Raw genomic sequence first — 27,867 nt, forward strand, 5'->3', positions numbered from 1 at the left:
ATCTTTGCCTCCATTCTTTTTCCGAGGTCCTGGATCATCTTCACTATCATTATTCTGAATTCTTTTTCTGGAAGGTTGCCTATCTCCACTTCATTTAGTTGTTTTTCTGGGGTTCTATCTTGTTCCTTCATCTGGTACATAGCTCCCTGCCTTTTCATCTTGCCTATCTTTCTGTGAATGTGGTTTTTGTTCCACAGGCTGCAAGATTGTAGTTCTTCTTGCTTCTGCTGTCTGCCCTCTGGTGTGATTTCATTTATAATATGCTTCAGTTACTGGGATTAGGTCAGGGAGTATAACTTACTGTTTCTGCTTCAGTGTTTCCATTGATTTCTTTTAATTATCACCATGCAAAGTATGGTTACAGAGAGAAAAAATGTTGGGGGCTTTCTAATCAATTTCACCAGTGTGTTTCCTGACAGAATAAAATGACAATTTGAAAATACAATTTGATGCTAAGAAAAAGGCATGTGGTGCTGTGCTCCAAATAAATCACAGTTTTAAGTGGAACCATCAAAATAATATCATGGTTGTGAAAAACTTACCACTTATTTGGTAGAAGTGACTTTGCACAGTTTTTGCTTATATCTTCTCATCTCATCCACTCAGTGATCAGAGACTCACTGTGCAGTTGGAGGTAGTCTTAACATTCCTCTTTGCAGTGCCCACACAAGTCACAGAGTTTGCAAGATTGCTAGTCCAGTTAATGGAGGCTATATCATTGAGAAGTACTTATCTCACTAGCAGCATTGACATTTATTTCAGAGTTCTAATTAGCACTCATGAATTACTGGACTCTCTTTTCCTGTATATCTCAACTAAAAGTCAAATACTCAAACTAATGCACCTGGGAGAAAGAAAATGTAGTATACGTATAACTTATTCTTTTGATTTCACTGTATTTCCTAAGTTGTTTCTTTTTCCAATTTAAATGGAGAACTTCTGGCTTTATTTAGGCCATTTGCACATGAGGATTTGCTTAGCCTCTTTCAGTAATATAACAGAAATAACTACAAAAATGTAAAACCTCTTTTATTTTTTCCTGGTGACATATGCTTTTATTCCCATCACTTTTACTTTGAAGCAATCCATAGCTTTCCAATTTCACATACCTTCCTATGTCCGGAGCATATTATCATATTCTTTTAAAAGAGGTAACTGGAGAAAATTATTAAAGCTAAATTTTCTCTTCACAGAGCTCATTATTACATTTTGGAAAATGTAGTAAATGTCAACACTCAATGATTGAAACTACCAAAATAAATTAGGAAGTATCTACTATTAACACAAAGACGTTTGAGTCTTCAGTAGTTAAATTGGGTTGTTTCTTATTCTGACCCAAGTAGAACATGTCTGCAGAAAAATTAGAAAGCTCAGAACAAAAACACAAAGGTATTAGCCAGGGATACCACTTTTTTGGTGTAACTTCTTCTAAATTCTTTGCTATATATGAAAGTGGGTATGTTTACTTGTGTGCATAAACCCACATACATTTATTTTGTTTAAAGGAATAACAATTTATTATTTAACAATAAATGCAATTATTTATTAATTATCTAAATACTGCCTACTCCCAATAGCCGTTTCAGGTGGTCAGCCACAGAGCAGAACACTCAAAGGACTGAAGGGCAAGTAGAAAGGGCAAAGGCCCACTGTATAATTACTATGAAACTCTCCAATCACACATCGGGCTATATTGGTGAATAACACACCATGATTTTCTAGGTAAATCTCCAGAATTGAATCATCTCCTTGAAAGAAATTATTTTAATCTGGGGATTTAAAATAGGAAAGCCAGTAAAAGCCCTACTGACATGAGCAGTAAGACGACATAATTTTAAACACGAACTGAAGGAAGTTTGTGTGAATACAAATGCAAAGCCTGCAGAGCAACTTTCTTAGGTCAGCAAGAGAGCATTGCAAAGCTGCTGTGATAACACCGAGAATCACTGGACATTGTTTGTATGGCAATGTTACGATACGTCACATTTGCATAATGTTTGATAGTAACCATTTTGAACATTTGATGTTTATGCCGTCTGTGCCATATGTAGCAATGAAGATACTTAAGTTAGGGAGTCTCATGGTCAGGGAAATTTTGCTGAGTGGAAGAGAAAAAAAATCTTTCCTCTACCTTAGTAGGTTCTTCTGGCTGGTCTAAGAATTAAATTGACAGTTTAAAAGGAGAGAGTAAAATCTAATTACATATATGCAGGGAATCTGAACATGAGAGATTCCAAAGATAGTAAGACAAAATGAGGTCTCTATTGTCATTCTAGACTGGGGTCTGGGACTTCAAAGGGAAGGAAGGTAATTCACAGGAAGATGAATTAAGAGCAAATGTTTGGTAAACAAACGTTTGCTGTGCCATGCAGAGACAATGGGACCCAGAGAGGAATTTTAACAGATTTTGCTAGGTTCCTCCCTGTCTACCACGCCTAATTCATATTATACTATAGATATCTCTGGTGATAGTTCTCTTTCCTGGAATAGGCCCTCTATCTAAATTCTTTTAGACAGTTAAGTGGGAGGTGAAAAGAAAAACTTCCTTCGTCTTCTGTATCTTTCTCATGCCAAAGAGACACATTTGGGGGTGGCAAATTTTGCTTCCCTACAGCTGCTACAGGCCCATGGGTACTTCCTCAGATGCCCAAAATCTCTGGTTGATATATGTAGTAAATTCATCCAGCAAATTTACTACTTTAACCATTATTAGGAACACATTATTTGCTAGATGACTTACCACTGATTGTAAGAAACCACAGTAAATTTTCAATTAGATATTTTTGCTAAATACTGTGTGTGTGTGTGTAAGTGTGTATATAATGTGATATACAGAGAAAAAAGTGGCTCTGAGGACTGAGAGGCGGAAAGGATAAAAAGGAGAAAGAACCAAAACATGTAACTTTAGGAGTCAGAAGGTATTTTTGATTGCCTTCACTTGTAATAAAGAAAGACATTCTGATCCTGAATTTGGTTCACCTCAATCAATTCCAGCAATTTTTTTTGTTGTATCCGGTCTACAAAGACAGGACAGCTGTAATCTTTCATATTTCTCCTCTTTCAGGAAGGGTGCTATGTGGGGAACATTTTATGAGAAAAGAATCAATATTTAGAGGGCACCTTCACTTTAGAAAGGTGGGGATGATCCTAAATCAAATGTATCTGACATGCAATTCTTTTTCTCCTGGGACATATGAAGGTTGCAAATGAAATACATTTTCCCCCCTTGGAATAAATAACCTTTACTTGTGGGAAAACTGTACAAGGTGAAAACAGAATATGTGTAGCTTTATGATATGTTACAGTTTTACAGCTGGTGTGAAAATTTTCATTTGGGATGTTTGGTCCAATTCAGCATCAAAATTCAATCATCATCCACATGCAGACAATACAAGCATAAATACATGTGTTGCTTACTTATGGAGTCTAAATTTAAAATGTGAAAACACAGAAGGTTTGGTTTGATTATTTTCTGAGGCAAAAAAATCTATTTTTAAAAGTCTTTCCTGAAGGTCATGGCCTGTTCTTGAGCTGATTTAAACTCATGGGAAATGATTTTTTCCCCTCTGAAACCATACCCTTCCCATTTTCCCTCACCTTAGGGAATGCTTCTCTCTTCTCTTCCATTGATTTGCATACTCATTCACCAGCTCCATGTCCCGCACCAGCCTTTTCTTGATTGAAAGAGAGGTTGAGTGACAGGTGTGTCTCGGGCTCCCGGGCTTCTGATCCCGCCTTATAGGTGGGGCTTGTCAACTTCCTGACACATGCTCTTTGTTCCCTGAACACTTTTCTTTCAAGCTCTTTATTTCTGAAATCATTTTATTTGGGATTTTTCTCTTGCTCTCTTTTGATATTTTGATTTTTGTATAACTTAGTGATTGCATAATTATGTTAATTTTTACAGAGTTGTAGGTTGGCCATTCTCTCCTATACTTTTAATTACATTTTTAGTTATAAAATAATACAAATTTATGGCTTTTTTAAAAAGTTAAATGGTACCAAAGTACATAAAGTAAAATGTAAAATTTCACACATTTATTCCAAAATCTCATTGATCAGAGGTAGCTGTAGTAAGTTTTATATATATCTATATATAATATATGCATATAATACATATAAATATATATTTTTATATTTGTATGAAAGTAAACACACTTCTTTTATTACTTTTTAAACAATGCTCAACCTGCTTTCCATTATGGAGACCAACTAAAATGAACGCTGTCAGGCAAGGAAGCTGGGACTCAAACTTCTTTTTTTACTTTTTAAAATTTGGAAACCTATCTTCTATTAGTGGACAAACATTTATGGGTATGAATAAATGAAATATAAACTCCTAGAAGTGGATTTCAGTGTCAAAGTGTATTGACATTGAAAAGTTTGGAAGATATTGCCAGATGGCTTCCTAAAGCTTATCCTAATATATACTCTATCAAAAGTTTATAAAAGGGATGCTTTTCCATTTCCCAACAAGTAAGAGGGGTACTAACAACCTTTGTAAACATGTGAAAATAGCATATTATGGTTTTAGTTTGAATTTGATTTATTTTTAGTGACATTAAATATCTTTCCACATACTTTGACCATATGTATTTTTTTCCTGTAACATACATTCTTATATCCTTTGTTCATTTCTATTTTCTTTTTGGTCATGCCTTTGTCCTAATTGTTGCCACTTTTCATTAAACTGTAATTTAAAACTCTGTACATGTTGCTATTCTCAGGATCAATTTTTTTTAAATTTCATATGTGTAAATTTTCCTTTATAATTTCTGGGTTTTATATCATACCTAAAAGGCCTTCCCCCACTTTAAAATTATAAACACATTTCGTTGTTGATCTTTGGGTCTCCAATGCTGGCCTCCCTCCTTTCCTCCCTACCCCTTCCCTCCCTTCTTCCTTTCCTCCTTCTCTCACTTCTTTTATTTCCTTCTAACATTTGAATATTTGCCTCATCTAGAATTTATTTTGGCATAAGAAGTAACGCAAGGACTCATGCTTTTCCTTAAACAACTGACCAGTTGTCCAACACAATTTACTAAATTATCCATCTTTTCTCCATTCCTTTAAAATGCCACAATATCAAGATGTTTAAACAAATAATTTTTGTTTTTTTAAAATTTACCATGTTAACTTTTTTATTTTTTTAAGAATTTCACTTTATTTATTTAATTTTGGCTGTGTTGGGTCTTCGTTTCTGTGCAAGGGCTTTCCCTGGTTGCGGCAAGCGGGGCCCACTCTTCATCGCGGTGCACGGGCCTCTCACTATCGCGGCCTCTCTTGTTGCGGAGCACAAGCTCCAGACGCGCAGGCTCAGTAGTTGTGGCTCACGGACCTAGCTGCTCCGCGGCATGTGGGATCTTCCCAGACCAGGGCTCGAACCCGTGTCCCCTGCATTGGCAGGCAGATTCTCAACCACTGCGCCACCAGGGAAGCCCCTACACAAATAATTTGACCTGAACTTTTAAAAATGGGTTTTTGTCTTAGTTTGCCCAAGTTGCCATCACAAAATATCACAGATTGGGTGAATTAAACAACAGAAATGTATTCCTCATGGTTCTTGAGGTTGGAAGCACCAGACCAGAGTGCCAGCGTGGCAGGGTGCTGCTGAGAGCTCTCTTCCTGGCCTGCTGGCAGCCACCATCGGGCTGTGTCCTCACATGGCAGAGGAAGAGAGCTTGAGCTCTGGTTTCTTCCTCTTCTTATAAAGACAGTCTCATCATGGGGGCACCATCCTCATGACACCATCTAAACCTAATTACCTCCTTAAGGCCCCATCTCCAAGTACCATCACATTGAGGGTTAGGGCTTCAACATGTGAATTTTGGGGAGACAAAAACATTCAGCCCATAACAGTTTTCAAGAAGCATTAAATAAAAGATATCAGACTCTGTTCAAGAACAATAAAAGGCCTTATTTTATTCCTTCAATTCTATTTAGCACATATTGTATTCCAGTCAATATGCTCCAAAAATGAATGGGCCATATCTCTCTGACAAACAGCTCATAATCTTTGTGGCAATTGCGGTAAACCAACAATGACAACACAATGAGTTAACAACTTACAACAGAGCTGTGCATTCATTCATACATCAGCTGGACAGGTGCCTGTGGAGAGGCCCATGTGGAACTTTGTCCCATGAAGACCCGCCCCAGGGCAGTGAGCCTTGACTGAGCCTTGGGCAAAGTGTAGGGTGACTTTTCCAGGGTACCCAGCAAAATGACCTGAACAGATTCACAATACTTCTAACTATCAAATAAATGTCGCATGTAAATACTCCAGGAGGTAGGAAAGAATGTGATAAAATCTAGCATTATTGTGAGTTTACAAACTCTTCTGGAGCAAAGATTTTCATTAGATGCGAATTAAAAAAATAAAGCTTGACGGACATTTGAGTTTCCTCTTGGGAACTTATTATCACTCCTTTTCAAAGGTTTCCTCATTAAAAAAAACTTCTAGGAATAGGCAATGAATAATTAAGGAGTAACAAATTTCTGTTCCATAGGATATGATAGGGACCAATTCTGTCTGAGAAACTAGTAAGCCATATAAATATTGTATCTGGGTCAACAAACGCCTGTTCAAAACTATTTGTGCTATTTGCTGTTTACTCTGATTACCTTGGATAATAGTCACTAGGCAGCAGACCGGTTTGCTCCGTTGTACATGGTATGGTGGCTGTAAGTTAAGTTGTTATAGAACATGTCAAGGCCTGCTCTCCATTATGGAGACCAACTAAAATGAACGCTGTCAGGCAAGGAAGCTGGGAATCAAGTGAGAGCAGAGCATGTGGGTGAGAGCACTTTGCATTTTCCAATGCTTTATACAAGTATATTGATAACGTTACTCGTTTACTTTGATTAAACTAATTTATGGCAGATTAAAGGGAAATTTTATATACATATACATACATACATATATATATATACATATATATATAGTTGACCCTTGAACAATATGAGTTTGAACCACACAGGCCCACTTATAGCAAATTTTTTTTCAAAAAATAAGTACTATGTGATCTGTGGTTGGTTGAATCCCTGGATGTGCAACAGAGGATATAGGCCAACTGTAGTTGTATGTGGATTTTCAACTGCGTGGATGATTGGGGTCCCTAACCCCTGAAATTGTTCAAGGGTCAACTGTATATACCATGTATTCTTTTAAATGAATGTGTGTCTCACCTATCTCTGCAAATGTCTGGTGAAAGTAACCTACTGATGTCCTGGAAACCATCTTCTTCTGCTGTAATATGTGTGAAGGTGATAACCAGGGAAATCCTGGCAGAACACTAGGTGGCTTTTTTTTTTTAACTTTTCATTGAAGAATAAGCTTAAAAAGTGCACCAATCAAGTATATAGGTTGATGAATTTAACAAACTGAATACATCTTTATAATTAGTGCCCAGCATAAAAATAAAAGTCAATCCTAAGGTGACAGGTTTTTTTTTTTTTTAACTTTTTTTTTTTTTAAGATTTATTTATTTTATTGATTGATTGCTATGTTGGGTCTTCGTTTCTGCGCTAGGGCTTTCTCTAGTTGCGGCAAGCAGGGGCCACTCTTCATCGCGGTGCGCGGACCTCTCACTATCGTGGCCTCTCTTGTTGCGGAGCACAGGCTCCAGACGCGCAGGCTCAGTAGTTGTGGCTCACGGGACTAGTTGCTCCACGGCATGTGGGATCCTCCCAGACCAGGGCTCGAACCCGTGTCCCCTGCCTTAGCAGGCAGATTCTCAACCACTGCGCCACCAGGGAAGCCCAAGGTGACAGTTTTAATAGTACAACAGGCTTGAGGGTAAGGTTAGGGTGGGCATATTTGATCATGAGGCATAGGAAGCACAGAAAGGATGAAATTAAGGATTCTGCCATAAGGAGATTCTTCCCATCTTTCCTGCTTCAAGACAGAGATGCTCACGATATTCTTAAAGAAACACAAAGAGCCAGAGGAAGTGTTTCAGTGTTCTTAGAAAGACATATTTGCAGAATTGGAAGGTGCCTCATTTTGAGCATGTGTGTGGACACTACTCAGCAGACACCTACAACTGATGAGTATGTCTGATGAAGACCACAATCTGAGCATTTTGAAGCAGACTGGGAACACTTTGCATTTAATATTACATTAAATCACAACTCAGGACATATCCGGTCCAGTATGAATACTGGCTCATGTGTGTGGACCGTAGATGCAGATCAGGGATGCAGCAGGAGGAGAAGAGCCAAGAAAGAGATGAGGATCTACTTAATAAAAACATCATCATCCTTGCTTTGTTATCTGTACTTTGTGTACATATTTTTGTGTGTTGTATTTACTGACACTGGTCATATTATAATGTGAGTTCTATGTTTTTCAAATGGTCATTTTGTGTTGCTTTTTAAAGCCCTCAGTTAAAAACACTACTTCTGGTATTGCTTGTGAGTGGTGTTGAGCCAGATAGCCCTATCCAGCAGACAACTGCAGTGAACAGTGGTTAAAAAAATGTGCATAAATGTCAGTAAAATAAGCACTGTGCAAGTAATTAAAAAGTTTGTTCTTGTTTGGACATGTGGGTTTTTTTTAATATAACAAAGTTTCATGCCAGCCTTATTAGACTAAATCTAGTTTTATTTTTTTGTCTCAGTACAACAATGTGTTCTTTAGTATATCAAACAAAGACATCAGGTATAAGAGCTATGCTGATAGAAGGCATGAAACTTCTGTATCAGAGAGAACATTGGGTCAGGCAAACGTTTAATGCATGAAAGAAAATGTATTCCTTGTGTATTTAAAATCTTTTGCTCATGTTACCAAACCAAACTTGGGTCTGCTTACCCACCCTACATGCAATGAAGCCAATCTACTGACACCAGATTGTGGTGGAGGAAAGTAAGGCATTTATTGCAGGGCCAAGTAAGGAGAGTGGCCAGCTAATGCTCAAGTGACCCAAACTCCCTGATGGATTTGGGGGAAGGGTTTTTAAAGACAGTGTGAGGGAGAGGGTGGCAGGGTGTCTGATCAGCTCAGGGACATTCTGCTTGGTCCATGGTGAGGGTGGTATTTTGGGAATCTCAGTGATCAGTTTTCTGGCTCCAACCAGTCTGGGGTCTGTGTGCTGGTGGTCAGCATGCAGTTAACTTCTTCCACCTGGTGGGAGTGTTAATGTCTGAAAAAACAACTCAAGGATATGGCTCAGTATATTATCTATAGCCCCTGAGGAGGAACTAAAGGTCCTTGACTTTGTTTTATGGCTAAACTACTATTATTTTGTCTTGCTTGACTGTTTTTCTTTGTTTTTTCATTCTTTCACTTCTCTGATTCAATTTGCTCTTTGGAACTCGAGGAAGACCTCAGAGGCTAAGGCTTTTTACTAACAAGAGGTGGGGGGCACGGAAAAAGTATTGTCTGTCACCAGGAAGGCCCTGCAGGGTCCTGTTCGGTTTCATGCATACAAAACAAGAAATACATGTATGATTTAACCAAAACAATATGAAGTTAAAAATGCTATTCCATGATTTTTTTTTAATTCCATGATTTTTAACATATTAAGCTATTCAAAATAAGCTTTTGTTTGGTTATCAGTGTTTGGTTATATTAAGAATTTATTACTATCATTTATGAACATAATTATACATTAGAGATAGAGACTTTTACTATATGTTAGAGTAGAAGCCTTAATTATCTATACTAAGAAGACATGGTTAAATTATATGTTAAAGCAATAATTACAGTACTAAGGGATCTAGTACCCAATGTTCTTTAGAATTTTAATTTATAATGTTAATTAAAACAACAATATATTTTAAGAGATTTCTATAAAGAGTATCCTCTTGAATAACAAGGATTTTTATAGTGAGTTGATTGGGGCCAAAGGAATACATTTAAAATTGCAATATTAGTAAGGACACTGCACATTTATACATCGAGTACAGTTTACAAAATACCTATTTGATTTATTGAAGTAAAGTCAAATGTTTATAAGTTTGTACAGTTGGCTGAGACATTAGGGGGAACAAATGCCTACAAGTGTCAGACTCAAAACCATCCATTTCTGCCTAACACTTCAGCTTCATTTGGGCATTGCTAAACTTGACCCTGGTTTCATTTCCATTTCCCTCTCTGCTCTTCTTTTTCTCCCTTTCTTCCTTCCTTCCTTCCTTTCTTTTTTTTTTTCTTTCTTTCTTCCTTTCTATCTTTTCTTTCTTTCTTTGAGGGGGAGGGGGCAATTCTTATATATAAGTATTTTCAGCATCCTTTGGTTCCAGGGAAAGATTATTCATACATCTGTCTCTTAGTATCTCAATCTCACAGACCAGTGTGTATGAACAAGATTTTAGTCCACTCACAACTTGAGTGAGAGAGGCTTCAAAACCAAGTCTCCCAAGTCCCAGATTGCAGAAGGTCAACTGAGGGGTTTCTGGCTATTTCAGTTTCTCAGAAAACACAAATAAAAGGAAATTTCTCAGCAGACCACTCTTGTTTAAGATGATAATCAATTCTCTTTGCCTTTAGGTATATATGTGATGAAATCTAGGTTAACCTCAATGTGTGATCCAGGGAGCTTCCACATGACAGGAAGATTTCCTTTGATTAAAGTATGTTAAAAAGGTAACAGAAGAATCTTCTTTAAACCATTTTTAAAAGACTCCTTTTATTCAGATTGACTAAGAGTTTTCACATAGATGATAGTTGAGGGTACAAGCTAGAACAAAATTAGGAATACTACCAAATCTGAGACAATAGTCAAATAAGGCATTGCAGTTAAATCTTGATCATTATGAGCTATCATCCATCAGAGCTGGATTCATATTTCATGTTCTCCTCAGAGCCTGTCAGCTCGATTGAAATCAATCCCTCCAACACTATTAGTCTTAGAGCAGGCTGCTTTCCTTCCGCACATTTTTACAATCTGCATTATATTAACACCTTATTTTATTCATCTCTGAATCCCCTAGTACCTGAATGGGCAGGAGAGGCAGAGTTGTCAATGTGAGCCCAGCAAGTCAGGGTTGCTGAAGGGGGTAGTAACCCTGCACGCCCTGGGTGCTGACACACAGGTGGTAGACCAGCCCCACAGGAAGAAACCTGGGAAAGGTTTTCCAGAGGTATTTGACTTTCGTTAAACCCCTTCACAGGAGTCTTGCTAATTTAAAGCAGTGTACATTATATTTTCTCGTGGAAATATTTTCTCAGTAATACTTTTTGACTTTAGTCCAAGTAAGAGTAATTAAAATGTATGCATGTCTGGCCTTGTTAATCAGTTTTGAGACAATCTTGAGACAGTTTATTATACGATTGAACTTGAAGCAAGATCACAGAAGTCGTATACTTATTGATCAACTGCAGTATGTCAGTATAGCTTTTAATTTCTCCCTCCAGTCATGATTGCCAGGAAGAAAACTTCATAGATATTCTCAACACCCTCCCCCTGCCTCACAGGAAGCCTTAGTGGAATCTTGAAATTGCAGTGAGCGATGGAGTTACCAAGGAACGTAAGGTCAGTTCTTTTCATTTTTTATCTGCCACATATAACTTTTAATGATTACTCACTACAGAGTGTCCACCAAGTCTGAAAACAGGGGTGAATACACAATAAGTAGGTTATTGATATTATATTATATTGCAATACATGATGAGATAATAGATCTGTACTTCCAGACTTTAAGGTCACCCTCTACTATGGTTAATTCTTCATGCGTAATAAACATATACTGCTCCAACTGTTCTTAAATTCAACTATAGTTTTTTAAGACATGTATTTATTTTCTGCCATTACTTTTGCAAATGTCACAGATGTAATAGTGCTTTTTCAAATTAAAGTGAGCATTTAAGATGCAATATTAAAATAAGGTTTAAATTTATTTTTCCCAAATACTGAAGTAATGCATGCATATTAACTTAAAAAATATAAGAATGTACAAAGGCAGGGAAAAGTCTCCCATAATGCAGCCCTGAGTAGTAACCATCATTTGTGTTTAGGTATATCTTCAGTATTTTTCTCTGCATACATTTTTACATATTTGAGATTTTACTTTATATAAAGTTTTATATATTTTTAGTGGATAATATGTCAAATATTTTCCCCTTATATTGATAATTAAAGTACTTTTTAAGGCTTGCATATGTGTGCATTATATGTTATACTTTGTGTTTCACAATCAATTGAAATATTTCTCTATTATTGAATATTTAGGGTGTTCAAATATTCCACTCATATAAATTACAAAGCAGTGAAGATATTTCTATGTAAAATTTTCCAGTTTAAAGCATATGCATATTTTTAAGGCTCTTAGTAAAAAATACTGAAGAATTTTCCAGGAAGATTGTACTAGTTTATAATTATATGGATACTAATGTTAATAATAATATATATATTTTAAAATTTGTTAATTTGTTAAGTAAAAAATAATGTCTTGTTAGTTTAATTTGGTAAGTTGAACACATTTTTCTTAAATGTTTTTGCTACTTATATTTTCTCACCTTTGAATTGTTTGTTCATGTCTTTTTGCATAATGATATTTGGAGAGTCATTTATCAGTTTAAATTAAGAAGGCAATGTTTCGTGATATCTTTTGTAAATATTTACCTAGTTTTCATTTGTTTCTTAATTTTGTCAATGATACCTTTTAGATATGTATATTTTAACTTTTCTATAAAGCCAAATCTATTGGTATTTTCCTTTGTGATACCTTCCTATGCTTTCAAGTTTAGAGTTCTTCCAATCCAGAGATCAGATAAATATTCACCTCTCTTTCTAAATTAAATTAAATTAAAAATTTACATATAACTGTTTGACCTCCTATGACTTAATTTGGGATGTAGTTTTTACATTAAAGTATATTATTATTTACATTAAAGTATATTATATAAAGTATTATATATATTAAAGTATATAGCTGATTTACAATATCATATTAGTTTCAGTTGTACAATATAGTAATTCAATGTTTTTATAGATTATTCTCCATTTAAAGTTATTATAAAATATTGGCTAATTCCTATACATTTGTATCTTATTTATTTTATACATAATGGTTTAAATGGTTGATCCACTGACTTTACTATATTTTTGCCTTTACTGGTGAGATGTTTTCCTCCATATATTTTCCTTATTTCTTTTTATGGCCTTTTCTTTTTTGCTTAAAGAAGACTCTTTGACATTTCTGGTAAGGCTGGTTAAGTGGTGAGTTTTTGCTTGTCTGGGAGACACTTTTCTCTCTCTTTCAATTCTGGATGATAACCTTGCTGGGTAGGGTATCCTTGGTCGTGGGTTTCTTCCTTTCAGCACTTTAAATATATATCATGACTCTCTCCCTTCTGGCCTGCAAAATTTCTGCTGAAAAAATCAGCTGACGGCTTTACGGAAATTGCTTCCTTAGCCCCATGGTCTAGAGCTGCAGCCTGCGGTGGGCTGGGGGATGCACTTGGGCTGTCCTGGAAGACTGGCCAGAGCACCTGGTACTCTGCGGTATGCTGCCTCTGTGCTGGGACTGGGAGCGAGCAGTCTGTGTGCACACCCTTTAAGAGCGGGGTCTCAGTTTTCTGTGGCCCTCTGCTAAACCGCACTGGTTTTCAAAACCAGCCAAGGGGCTGGGGTGTCCAATGTGGGGCTTGAGCTCCTCACTCCTTAGGAGGGATCCCTAAGCTTGTGAGATAGCCCTCCTCCTCCAGGTGGCCCGCTGAGGGTGTGGATCCCAAGTAGATTGCTTCTCTTCCTCTCCTGCCAGTCTTTGTGTGTATTTCTTTATATCTTTGATTGTAGAAGAGCCATTCTGCTAGTCTTCAGATTGTTCTCAGAAAGAGTTGTTCTATATGTAGTTGTAGTTTTGGTGTATTTGTGGGAGTAGGTGAGGTCAGGGTCTTCCTACTCTGCCATCTCGAAATGTCTGTAATGCTAAATTTCTGATACTGCTTGATAATTCTAATCAAACGTTCGAATTAATCTAGCCAAACTGATATTTTCTATTTTAAACTTAAAGGATAAAATTATGTCCATACTCACAACAGGTTTTTGGAAGTGCAGTGAGCTTTGAAGAACAATAATTGCGAGAATATTTATAAGGTGCTCTGCTTGAGTCTTTTTTCTTAGCTTGTTTTGCAGTCATTACACTTGATTTTAGAGTGAAACACTCTACTTATTGTTGGGCAGTCTGAACTAACTCAGAGGTTGGTCAATGGTCATTGTGTTTGCTGACTTGGACTGAAGCTTAATTTTCTGAAGAAGCCACTGTCACTGGTATAAAATGGCATTCTAGTGACATTTTCTCCTCAGAACTTAGAGCTGCTGCTTGTCGTCTGAAATTTAACCTGAGACCCAGAGGGCCAGTGCTACAACAGGGGTTAAGAATAATGAATCATCCAGGGTGCCAATATCTGTTTCAAGTTCAAAATTGATTCACTGTTATTTAAAAGGGACTTCTAGCTTTCCACAAATAAATAATTCGTGTCTCACTGCTTTAGAGACTAGGAAAAAATGTTTTTCTTTTTCTGCCTTGTTCTTCAGCGTATGGTGGTGAAATTCTGAAAATTATTTTGAATTTTGTGGGAAGGACATCAACTAATTTGCATTCTAAGTCATTTGCCCCTGGAAATTGAAATCAGTTTAACAGGAATTTTATAAATCTAGGCACATTTAAATGAGCATCGCTAAAGATAACGCTTTTATGTGACGACATTTATGACTCTATGACTCAGACCAAGAGGTGTTTCTTTTGTTGGTAAGCCTAAGTCTCCACCTGAGATGCGGCAAGGCCAAGATTACAGAAGGACGACCGTACAGGTGGGACAAGAGTGGGAATCATCCCAGGCAGGTAATAGCAGTGCCATTTTGTGGTGAATTTCTGCCACATCTTATTTCCCAGGTGGTAATCATAGCCCGCTAATGAACAAAATAAACCCCAGGCATGGAAAGATTCCACGTATTTGGGAAAAAAGTGAAATGTGCATTAATTACCCAGTCACTTTTAAGTAGTTAGCTATGAGGTGTCATGCAGACAAAATGCTTTTTCTATTTGGTTTCTGGTGGCTATTATCTGAACGTGGCAAGAAGATTAATATTTTTATTGATGCTGATGTTGATTGACAGTTTCTCTTTTATATATATATATATATATATATATATATATATATATATATATATATTATCTGTGAAAAGCTCAAACTGCTGAGTACCCCAAAGAATGAGTTCTTTTTATAACCTTCAGTGCTCCCCTATCACTCACTCCACTTTTTTCTGACTTAATATCTTAAGAATATTCCTAAAAAGTCCAGTTTATGAATAAACAACAAAAAAACTGCTGAAGTGCCTAAATAATTAGTAACTTTGCAATTTACATTCAATTGCTTGGAAATATAATTTATTAATACTAGGAGAACTTGCTCTGAATTGTTCTAAGCAAAGAATTTTAACACTAGCAGCTGCAAACTGATTAAGCTTCAGGATCTAGAACTCACCTGAAGATGTGTTGTGTATGCATGTTTTTTCACATTGTATTTTTTCCCTCTTGCTGTTCTGTATATAGTACTGTGCAGAGATGCTAAATCCCTTAAGGGCCTTCCAAAGAAGTTTCCATTATTCTTTCCGCAGTCAGGGATCTACTCCCAGCTGAGTTCTAGCTTATTCCACCAGCAGGAAAAAGTTTTTTCTTCTTCTTATTCTAGCTGTTGGCTCATCAATGTTGTCTCAGCAACTTGCTGGGCATGAACAATTAATTGGGTGAAAGTACTCTGTTGCTTAAAAACAACAGCAACAAACTAGAGAATTCTGATCATGTGCCCCAATATTTTGCTGTCTTGTTAAAAATCTGAAAAATTATTAACATTAATTAATATTAAACAAAAACATCTCAAACCATATGTAAATATCTCTGACATAGATATTTAAACAAATGAAAGATGTTCAAGCTGTACCATCTCAGGAATGGGGAAGTTAAGCATGTTAAAGGAACAGAGTAACTCAATACACTAGCAGAAGTTCAGAAAATGGTACTCAAATTGCTTGCCAGAAAAACTGGCAATAATTCAATAATAGATGGTTTTTATGGGTTTATTTAAAAGTAGTTAGTCCTATATTAATATGAAAAATAAAATTATTTAATGCAAACATCTGTAGCGTAATAGTTGCTACTACTCTGATCTTGTCCTTTTCCTGGCTCTCTGTGGGATTAAGTGCATGCCTCATGGTTTTTGCACTTAATTCTACATTGTATAATTCTTTATTTCATATGAATGTGACTTGTCTTCCTGATTAGATTGCAGTCTTTCAGAGGGCAGAGAATTGTGTGCTTCCTTTGAATTCCAGCGACCCTAGCACAGTGTTGGGCATGTGGTCTGCATTTAATATTTTGAAAAAATTAAACCTGATCTAGTCATTTTGGTAAAGCGCTTTACATTAGGATTTCTTCTTTTTACAGACATATTCTCTAACGACTCAAATTTTGAAACCAAATCTTAACCTCACTCCATCTTTTTTAGCTTGGCATGAATATTAAAGAATTCTGGCTGCTCTGTGTTACTTTGAAGCTGAGTTTATCATATCAAGAACAATTTATGGCACTTTCTTCTTATAACCTTTCAAAAAAGTATAACAGTCATGATTCGAATTTACTTGGAACATCTGATACTCAGTGCAGATTTTCTTTTTAGGATGCTTCGTCTTAAAATAAGAAAGCCTCAATAATCATCATATTTTAAAAATATTTTTTAAAATGCAGTGCTATTGCACAGAGCAGAATTGCTGCCAATGCTAAAACAAATGTTGTTAATATATATAGCATTTAACTCTAGTCTGTTATAGATGGGAACGTTAAGTTGATTTATCTTTCTCTTGGAAGGCTGTTCCAAGCTGGCAGGTAAGTCTTGATGGAGATTCAGTAATGCAAAGTGCAAAACAAGTGGTGTTTTAGACTTAGCCCCTGAATTATTTAGATGTTTTCCACTATAAAATTCTTTCTGCATTTCTCTTTCTGAATCCCCTGGCAGTAAGAACTTTCTCCTAAAACTGTATTCTTTGAAAATGCCCAAACGATTCCATCCAGGTGTTACAGATCCGTGCACCTGGAGAAGGGACTCTCCTTGTCCAGCAGGCACTAGGTCAGTGGAAATTGGTTGCACCCGTCATTTCTCAACTCCCTGCTCTCTTCCAACTCTGTCACACAATTTTTATGACTTACCTCATTTAATCCTTACAATAGCCCTCCTGTGTTACTAGCTTCTTTTTGTAGATGATGTAACTAAGGCCCCAGATTTTTTCTTTTTTAAGAAATGTAATTTTCTTTTCTTTTTTTTATTAATAGATGTTTATTGGAGTATAATTGCTTCACAATACTGTGCTAGTTTCTCTTGTACAACGAAGTGAATCAGCCATATGCATACATATGTCCCCATATCCCCTCCCTCTTGAGCCTCCCTCCAAACAGCTCATGGAACTCAATATCAAAAAACAAGCAATTCAGTTAAAAAATGGGCAGAAGACCTAAATAGACATTTCACCAAAGAAGGCATACAGATGGCCAAGAGTTACATGAAAAGGCCCCAGACTTTTAAAGGCACATGGTTTCAGGGGAGAAGAAAAGAGAGAGAAAACTTTAATCCTAATATGACAGCTATAAGCTAATTGCTAAAAAAATTTTAAATTATATTTTGTAGGAATAAAAAAAATCTCTTTATGAAGAGATTTAAAATCAATCAACATAGATTGTATCAAACTTCAAATTTTATAGAAACTTGGTCATTTACAAAATATTTTCTTCACTTTATTGAGGAAAGAGTTTCTGTTTTAGTAACTACTTTTCCATGTAGATTTGAATAACTGCTTGTAATATGGATTTTAGTCCAGAGCCTGAAATAAAAATAGCCTCTTAATATATGTTGAATGAGTATGGAATCTATAGAGTAATGCTGCTTTTATCCCACCCGCCTCAATCCCAGTCCTCTCCCCAAAAGTAACAGTTTTGTGAAATTGCATTTACTTTTCTTTCTCTATGCAATAACATTCACATATGTACACATAGACTGAGACAGGATTTTCACACCTTTGAATCATACTAAATGTACTGTTCCACTAGATTTTTAAATTTAAGAGTACATCTTGAATATATTTTCATGCCAGATTAAATAGATCTACTTTTCTCTTTACTCATTCTCTTTCTTCCCCTCCCTCTCTTCCTTCCTTCCTCCCTCCCTCCCCACCCCCTGCTTCCTTCCTTCCTTCCTTCCCCCTGCTTACTACAATATGCAGCAAAAGGTTTGTGTAAGGGACTAATCGGATCCAAGAAAGAAAAGGCAGATTAAGGCCAGATCAGAACTTTTGGCTGAAGAGTTTGGACACTATCCTATAGGATGTGGGGAGCACTTTGGAAAAAAAATCATTTGGCAGCCATGCTATAAAAGTGAGGTAGATGTGTAGAGAATGGACTTGTACTATAAGTGAAAATGTATTATAATCGCAGGTCCTTTTTTTAAGATTTTTTTCGATGTGCACCATTTTTAAAGTCTTTATTGAATTTGTTACAATATTGCTTCTGTTTTTATGTTCTGGTTTTTTGGCCACGAGGCATGTGGGACCTTAGCTCCCCAAGCAGGGATCAAACCCACACCTCCTGCATTGGAAGGCAAAGTCTTAACCACTGGATCACCAAGAAAGTCCCCGCAGGTCCTTTCTTATACAATTAAAACATTCATCTTACAGTTAAAATTTAACATATTTTAAGGCTTATATACATAGTAATCCATCACTGATTAATTCCCTAATAATTTTCCCAAGAGTTTTAGTCATCTCAGTTGAGAAAGGAATGGCATCATCCTATTTGTATTCTGGAAGGGTTTCTCTGGCTGCGTTGTGGAGGAGAGTCTGTAGGAGGAAGACAGAAGTGGAGCAGGGAGATGGGATTGGGGGCCAGGGATTATGGTGGCTTGGCCCCAGGGCATTGTGGTGACGTAGTGGCATGAGGTGAGAGCTGACCTGTTGGGAGGAAGAGAAGAGTGGTGTCCAGGACGACTCCAAAGACTTGGGGCCGAAAACCCAGGAAAGCTGAGGGATGGAGGTGGGCAAAGAGGCAGTGCAAGAGGAAGGCGTGTGAACTTTATTAATAACTGTGGCATTCAGCATTAAGAGTTTAGTCATATTTATTCATGTTTCTCCGTGAAAATAAGACTTTTTGAAAGCTTGATAAGGTTAGTTTTATTGATTATTATTAGCAGTTAGAGGAAAAGCTTTTCTAATAGACCCCAAATTCAGGGCTTAAAGAAGAGAGAGGTTTATTTCTCCCTCAGGCATCACCCTAAAGCCCACATTCCAGGCTGCAGGCAGCTCTCCCACAGGGGATATTGGAACTCCTGTTCCTTTCATGTTGAGGCTCTACTCTACCCTTTCCTAGGAGACAACGGTGCATTGTTAGTTGTCAGGACTGGGTCACAGATATATCTGGACTCCAGCCAGTAGGAAGGAGGACAGGACTTTGGAGATACATGCCCGCTCTCTGGCCCAGAAAAGGCCCAAATCATCTCCACCTACATTCCATTGGTGGGAACTCAGTCACACAGCTACACTCTCTGCAAGGAAGTCTAGGAAATGTAGTTTAGCCATGTGTCTGAATAGACTTCTTTTTATTGAGAATGACTGTAGAGAATAGATTATGGTGGATACCTAGAAATCTCTGTTTTATAAACACATCATTTTCTTGAGAGCCTATTTTGTGTTGATGTCTGGCCACATTCAGGAGATTTTTGTGTGTGTGCGCAGATAACTGTCAGACATGATATGTGTTATGACATTAAAATTTTGAGAACTGCTGCTATAAAAGATCATCCAGTTGCTTTTTTCCTGACCCTATATATAAGGCCCCGATAATGACTGATTTAGATTCATGGCTAAAATTACCTATCTGGGAAATTGTGCAGCACAGAGGACAAGGATGTCATCATTTAATAAGATGGGTCCTCGTTGTCGAGTGACACGTCAGCAACCTCCTTTACAAGCCAGCCTCCTGTGAATTCTTCCAGTGAGAACTGGTTCACTCCTGAGCGAGCTGATGATGGAGCATCAGGACGGGAAGTGCCGTGGGTCAGACCCTGGCACGGGTGGCACTCTGTGTGCTTGCCAGCTTCCCTCTTGATTCTTTCCCCCTCTTTCCCTCTCAGCTTCCGATAGCCAATGACTGTAAGCACTGAAGCCATTCTTTTATTTGGGAGATATCCCCCCTCGTTTAAACAACTCTTCACAAGCCATTCAAGTGTAAAGAATTTCACGTATGAGGCCCTGCTGTCTTGACCTTGTAGACTAAAGAAATCATCTACCTTGTCATGATTGCACAGTGGGTCTGTACTTAATGTTCCTGATATCATATCTTCCCTTTCTTCTCTGTCTCTTTCTTTTTCCAAAGCCATAAGGTTTTAACATGGAAATATAGACCCAGCAAGTAGAACCTTTTCTGAGCTCCACGCGATAGGTGAGAGCACATAAAATTTCAGGCGTTGTGTAACGGAAGCCCATCCCCCGTTGAGTGCAGCTGGCAGGTGATGTGTTTTATGATGGCAGGCTGCATCTAATTGCAGTGTTTAAAATATGCAAATGTGTGACTTCCTTTTTTAAAGGTTCACTATTGTCTCTCTGTGCTTTTCTCCCTCTCCCACTCTCAAGGACACATAGGTTTACATCTAATTTGCTTCTGCCCTATTACTGTCCCATTATATTTATGCAAATGCTAATCCTTAATTATTGTTCATGCTACTGTTTTCTGAAGTCAAATTGCCACTTCTCGGGTGTGTCACAGGGAAGTCCCAGAAGACTGTTCTTCTCCAAGAAACCTTCTTCGAACGCCCATCTTTGATATCTTCTGTTATTAAGTGCATTACCAGGACGGGCCTGGCTTCTTCATGCTCATACTCTCAGAGAGACCATACCTGAATGCCAAAATATAGAAAGAAAACGCAGATAGCGGTACCCAACCCGAGTCACATGGCTTAAGTAAGCCATCTGCTAACGTGAGCACAAAGACTTCAGTCACAGTGTGAGGTGGCAAGTCACTCAGGAAGGAGATGTTTTAGAAGCTGAATCCATCCATCAATTTAAAAAGATAAATTTAAATTCTAAACTTCTTAACTTGGTGTACACACTGATGTTTGGTCTGTTGCATCTGTCCTTTCAGACTTATTGCTGTGGCATGCCCTCCGCCATCCTGTCTCCCATACTCTGTCTCTGTGCTTGGCACACATTGTGGGCACTCAGTAAATATTTGTTGAATGGATGAATTAATTTGTGTTCCTTCCATTGTGCCTTTCCTCAGCCTGGCATGTTTCTCTCCCTGCCCATCTCCATCTGGTTGACTCTTAACTGTGAAGCCTTTGCTCAGGCAGTGTTCCTGATGACTTTTCTCCTTACCTGGGAGGGGCTGGGAGTCAGTGCCCCTTCTCACTGCTCCTATAGTTTTTACCAGGTTTGCATTGATCACATCATTCCATAACTGTTTATTCACATATTTGTTTGCTTCACCAGCTTGTGAGCTCCTCAAGGGCAAAGATGGGATTTGAATGTCATTGGATATCCAGTGCCTAGTCGGATGCCTGGACTTCGTCAATGAGTGAACTTATCAACCCACAATAGAACGAAACTGTGGAAGAGACCAGAATATTCTTTGTAGTTAGTAAGTTCATTCTCTTTCCAGTAGATAAATTTGCTTGGGAAATTTAATGGCCACAAAGATTTCTAAGTGGATATGAATCAAACCCAAGGGAGCTGGATAGCTTTCATGGATATTTTCATTACATTTGGTGAATCACGCTTCTCTTTCCAGAATAGAATATTGAACCTGTCAAGCAGAACTAAATGCTCACGTCCATCAGCACAACTTTCCCCTGAAGAGTGCTAGACACTTACTGGTGGATTCTTAACTTTCCAAAACCCCTTTGCCTACTAAGAATGGACATTTATTATTTGTGACTGCCCCCAAACCTATACTTTGGGAATTTCCCACATTATGAGTTTTGACTGCTAAAGGTTAAAAAGAAAAGCCATGAAAAACACCCTAACCTAGATTCCTTTGCAGCTTGGGACAGGCATGGGAGTTAAGTTCCACTAATCAGACCACATGCATCTAGGCTGGGATTTGGAAGTAAGCAGCGTGAAGAGGCATTCCTGCACACGAAACATGCCTGGTTACTGTGGTGGGCAAGGCATGTGGTTCATCTGGTACCCAGTCCCAAGTGTTGTCTGCGAATCGTGAGGGGGCTGTGGTGTGCTTGCTCCTGCATCTGGGATGGTATCCATCCAAGATGCTTGGCCCTTTAGCCCACCAGGGATTTCTATGAGTGACTTAATATCATTTAATTATTTCCTGCTTAAACTAGCCAGGATAGATTTTGTTGTTCCACAACCAGCACTCCTATCCAACACTCTCATAATGTTTCTGTAATTTTAATAGCTATTTAATAGCAAGAGAAATGTTGCTTTATAATCATTCCCGTGAAGGCTTCTGTTCATCCTTGAAGTCACGTGGAGAATATTTCTTTTATGACCTTGTCTGTTTCTCTTAATTTCTGTTGCTTCTCTCATTGACCATTCATTAAAAAAAACAAAAAACAAAGCAAGATAAAGCAAAGCAAAATAAAACAAAGACCCATTTAATCCGAATAGAATAATAGAAGGAATGGGATCTACAGACACAAAGAACTAAGTTTAAGTCCTGGCTCTGCTACTTACTTGTCCTGGGACCTTGGACATTTTCTTAACCTTCCCAGGACTTCTTTAGAAGAGGTCGAAACACTATTTATCCGGCAGGGTTATTGCTGAAGTGAAATGAGACAATGTATACATTTAGTGTCTGGTACACTGACAGCCACTAAATAGGAACTCTTTACAAGAGTACTCTGGACAATCTTGATTGACTTTGAAAGACATCCAGGAAGGCCAAACTTGTTTCTCTATTAGGCCAAGTTCCCCTGAATTTATGACTCTTCCCTAGTGAAGCTATTGCCTACTGAGTTAATTCTCAAATTCTTACCATGGAATTCAAAATCTTCTTTTGCCTGGTCCTGTCTTGCCGCTGTAGCCTTATTCCTTACAATCTGTTTGCAGGAGTCTTTGGCATTAATCAGCCCAGTTCACCCTTCCCACCCACCATGTGTGCATTCCCACTGCTCCCCCCACTTTGTTGTCCCTGCTCAGGCTGACCCCCTTTCGTGGACTTGCCTTTTCCTTCCTCTCTGCCAAGCCAAGTCCAACCCCTCTGGTATAGCCTAACTCAAGTCCTTCCCTGAACAAACACTCTGATTTCTCCCCATATTGATCAATTTTGACATTGACTGTTATATTGAGTATTTTAACTGTTAAAAAATAATGTATTTATAAGTGATCATTTAAAGAGTCTACTAGCGATACTACTAATGTCAGTATTGTAGTTGTAAAGGTCAAATGAGAAGATGCACAGGTTTATTTTTTTCAAGTGACAATGTGATTATTACAAACATGAAAATTATTTCACATTCGTAATCTTTTTATGATAACCTATCCTTTCTTGGACAGTAAATTACCTCCTATTAGGATTAAATTCACACTCTACGTTATGAAAGCAAAGCATATACATCAAGAGTCACTGCCAGCACTAAGTGGAGATTTTTATAGACAAATAAGACATATTAGAATATATAACAGGCAACAGCTTTCAAACTTTTGGATGAAAAACTGAATTACAGACTTTATTTGTAGAGCTTGGTAACATATATGACACATCATTCTCTGGGTGATTTAGACTCAACGGGAACCTCTTTGGATGGGCGATTTTCAGTTTCCGAATGGTAATTATAAACTCTGATGGTCTGAGTCATATAATTATCTCAAATTCTTCCAAAAAGGGTTTTGGCACTTTCGTGTCAAATATTTATTTTGTTCAAGCCTGTTTTCTTAAGGAATCTTTTCCACTGAGATATCTAAGCTAATCGGCAAATTGATTAAATGGAGAAAGTTTGCTTTATAACCAGAATTTTCAAAGTTGAAAAAGAAATCATACACCCACATTATTGTTCTTATTTCACTTTCAGCATGGAAATGAACAACTCTCCCTAGGAAATTAAGATGAAATGAGTTTAACTTTTACATTTCAATTTAAAATAAAAACCTGAATTAGTTAGCAGATAATGCAGTTTACATCGATCTTTTCCTCATGATGATCAGATGCCTAGTGAAGTCTTTATTAGGCATCACTAATGTTAACTAGCTTCAGGTGGTATAATTCACATATATGACTTATTCAAGGAACTGGTTGCAAAAGAACATCCCTAAGGGGAACGGTTCCAGCCTGGCTTATTCCTTTTTCATAATACTAGCTTCTGTTTCTATGGCAACTGCACATCCTGGTTTGCTGTTTGCATAAGATGTCTTTAGATTTATTGAAATAGATTCAAATAGTTAAAACTAATAGTAGCATTCTGCTGTGAGTATAATATCACATAGACATTTTCACAGTTGAGTTAATAAATCAAACCTTATTATGGGAAACTATGCTGCTATAAAGTGCCAATTACAAGTAGGGATTATGTTTTTGAATTTCTGTACATTTCTAAAATATTAACACTGGAACTCAAAGGCAGAAACGGTTATTTAAAAATCATTTGAATAAAATACACCAATAGAAAAGTGGGCAAAGTATAAAAACAATTATGTGCACGTGTGTGTGTATACACACACATACACACACTACATACATATATACCTAATAAACATAGAATGTATGCATAAATATTGTATATATCTATAAATAATATATATTATATATAAAATATTATACATGGCTAATAAACATCAAAATATATTCAACCTCACCAGTAATCAAGATATGCAATTTAAACCAATAAAATATCAATATTTACCTCTTTGAGTAGCCAAAATGAAAAAGAATAATAAAACACGGAGGTGGAAGAGTTGTGGGGAAAAAGGCACGTGATGGGACTGTTGATGGGAATATACATGGGTGCTAGTCTCTGAAGGGCACATTGACAACATGCATCAAAACCTTAAAGATATACAAGCCATTTGACCCAGACATTACACTTCTAGGAACTCATAAAGAGATAATCTAACAATAGTATTTATTATGCTATTGATTATGGTAGAAAAAAAGAACACAAATATGGAAATAAGCAAAATGTCTGCTTAGGGAAGAGGGTTATGTTTCACCTGCTTTTGCCCACCAGTGTTTCCCTAGTTCCTAATACAAGGTCTAGATGCTCAATATCGTTGTTGAGTGAATTAAGATAATGGCATAATTAAGATGTTGATGGTATAGTTAATTACCTGGAAAAATGTCCATAGTATATTAAGTGAAAAAAAAAATGACAGAGAGAATATAAAATGTGATGACTTTTAAAAAAATCATCACCATATCTGTACATGTGTCGATAAACTTTGAAATAATACACACCATAATGACTGAATGAAAACAGTGATTCAGAATAAATGAACTGTGAATGTGAAATAGTTTTAGAAATATCTTAACTAATGTGTTTTGTTCATATTTTCCTTCTATGTATATACAGAGAATGACATATAATAAAAATTGATGCCTGAACACCTCTAAAGATGTTCTTCCAATAAATATAAAATGAAAATTCTACACAAGAAAACGTTAGATCATAGTTCCACGGCAGTTTTGATTTGTTTTGTTTTTTCCTTAGAGGCATATAAAAAATGATGTGTCTAACAACTGATATTGTTGAAGGTGGGATGAAATATTGTACCTCTAGATTGAACTATTGCAGTGATATTTTAACTGGTCTCTGTATCTCTTTTCAATTCATTCACCTATTCACAGCAGATTTGCCTTCGAAAGCATCAATCTAATGATTGTATTTGCCTTTTCAGAAAATGTCAATTCTCCTTTGAGTACAGGTTACGATCTGTTATGTACTGAATGGTTGCAATCCCCAGCCCCCAAATGTATATGGTGAACTCCTAACCCACAAGGTGATGGTATTTGGAGGTGGGGATTTTGGGAAGTAATAAGATTTAGATGACATCATGGGGGTAGGACCTCCATGATGGGATTAGTACCCTTATAAAAAGAGGAAGAGACATCGAAGCACTCTGTCTCTCACTCTCTCTTTCCCTCTCTTTCTCTCTCTCTCTCTCTCTGCCATGTGAGGACAAAGCAAAAAAGGTGGCCATCTGCAAACCAGGAATAAGGCCCTAACCAGGGAATTGAGTTGGTTGGCACCTTGACCTGGAACTTCCGAGCCTCCAGAACTGTGGGAAATAAATTTCTGTTGTTTAGGTCACCAGGTCTGTGGTATTTTGTTGTGGCAGCCCGAGCTGAATAAGACAAGGTATGAACTCTTTAACAGGGCACAGAATGGGCCTCCATGCTGGAGACTTCATGAGTTCCTCAGCCATTTGCCACATACTCAGCACATCCATGATTCTGCACCCGATTCCCTCAACATCCTCTGCCCCTTTCCACCTCTGATCCTTTGTTTATATTCATCTGTCTACCCGGATTGCTCTTCTAGACTTGCAATCTCAGTCTCTGCCTGAGGAAATCCCTTGCTTGTTTCAAAATCACCAACTCCATGAGGCTTCCCAGACTGTCTTATTCATAAATGAATTGTCCTCTTACTAGGATAACATTATTGGACATTGATTATAGCACTTAATAAAGTCAGCCATGTTTAATTGCTGATTTTGAACACATCTGTGTCTAATCTTGTCTTATTTGGCTTTTTCTTTTCTACCTTTTCACATGCCCAGATACTATGCACAACATCAAACAAGTACATGATAAGTGTTTATTGGATCAGTGTTTGATTTATTAAACTCTCTTATCAGAATTCCAGACCTAATGTTAAAATATATTTAAATGTATTTAAAAATATAGGTTTCTCCACAAAGCTAAGACAATCTGAGCCTTCACACTTTATTCCAGCATGAGAATTTCTGCACTTGGTTGAATACAGGTTATTAAAAACACAACCACACAGTAATCATAGCACTTACTATGTACCAGGCACTGAGCTGAATATTTTATAGGCATCATGGCATTTAACTCAATAAGAATTCTATTGTGTGGATACTATTATTCCTTCCCATTTTACTGAGGAAAAAAAACAGGCTTTGGGAGGTCAAGTAATTTCCTTAAGATCACCCAGAGAGAAGAAATAGAGCCAAGTTTCTAACCCAAGTCTGTCTGAATTTAGTTGATACTCTTAACTTCCAAACTATATTGCCTCTTAATACATGTTGTTATTTAACATTTTACCCTGCCTTTGTGAAAGTAAAAATAATAAACAAGTGACTGCCATTTGGAGCTGCAAATGAGAGCAGCATAACCTTTACCACATCTGTTTGATTAGATTTGGTACTTCGTGGATTCTGAGTTTCTCTGTAGCATGGAATGCCTTTGCTGCAGTGATCTCATGTTCTCAGATTAAATACACCATCATAAAAAAGATACATGGACATATCTTTACTTTCTGAAATTATTGCATAAATCAGATTTCCCAGTGATTTCTACTTTCTTAAAATACTTCACGCAAATATTTCACGTAGATAATCTGAAATTTTCTAGGGACAAATTAAGACTTAAATCTTAGACTTGGATAACAGTGCCTTAAAGATATGTGAAGACTAGAAAAAAGTCCATGTACCATTAAACTAAATCAGATGAAAATTAAACAAGTGAATAACACACTCCACAATGGAGAAGAAAACAAAGCTGTTTTTGTAAAGACATAAACAGTGAAGCAGGATGCTGCCCAAAGCTTTGCAAATTACATCACCTGCACGGTAACTTGTCTGCCTGAACATCTGCCCGGATAGTCAGGGCTCACCCTGTACCCCAGCGGCCACTCTGCTCCTGCTCCTTTTTTCCCCTCAGTGTAGACAGTCTTTATTGGCAGGTGTTGAG

At 37.2% G+C, this 27,867-nt stretch overlaps 1 long non-coding RNA gene across 1 annotated transcript in view; it reads left to right on the top strand.

Annotated features, from left to right (window-relative positions):
• Positions 1-1,467: 1,467 nt before the first annotated feature.
• The window catches only part of LOC309666938, a 162,962-nt gene continuing 136,562 nt past the window's right edge, over positions 1,468-27,867 (top strand). Inside the window, exons 1-2 of the long non-coding RNA XR_014267378.1 lie at positions 1,468-7,437; positions 7,767-11,474. This is a non-coding gene — a long non-coding RNA (uncharacterized lncRNA). The remainder of the gene's footprint in view (positions 7,438-7,766; positions 11,475-27,867) is intronic.

The sequence above is a fragment of the Balaenoptera physalus genome (assembly GCF_965194825.1).
Source record: "Balaenoptera physalus genome assembly, chromosome: 9".
NCBI classification, from domain to species: Eukaryota; Metazoa; Chordata; class Mammalia; order Artiodactyla; family Balaenopteridae; genus Balaenoptera; species Balaenoptera physalus.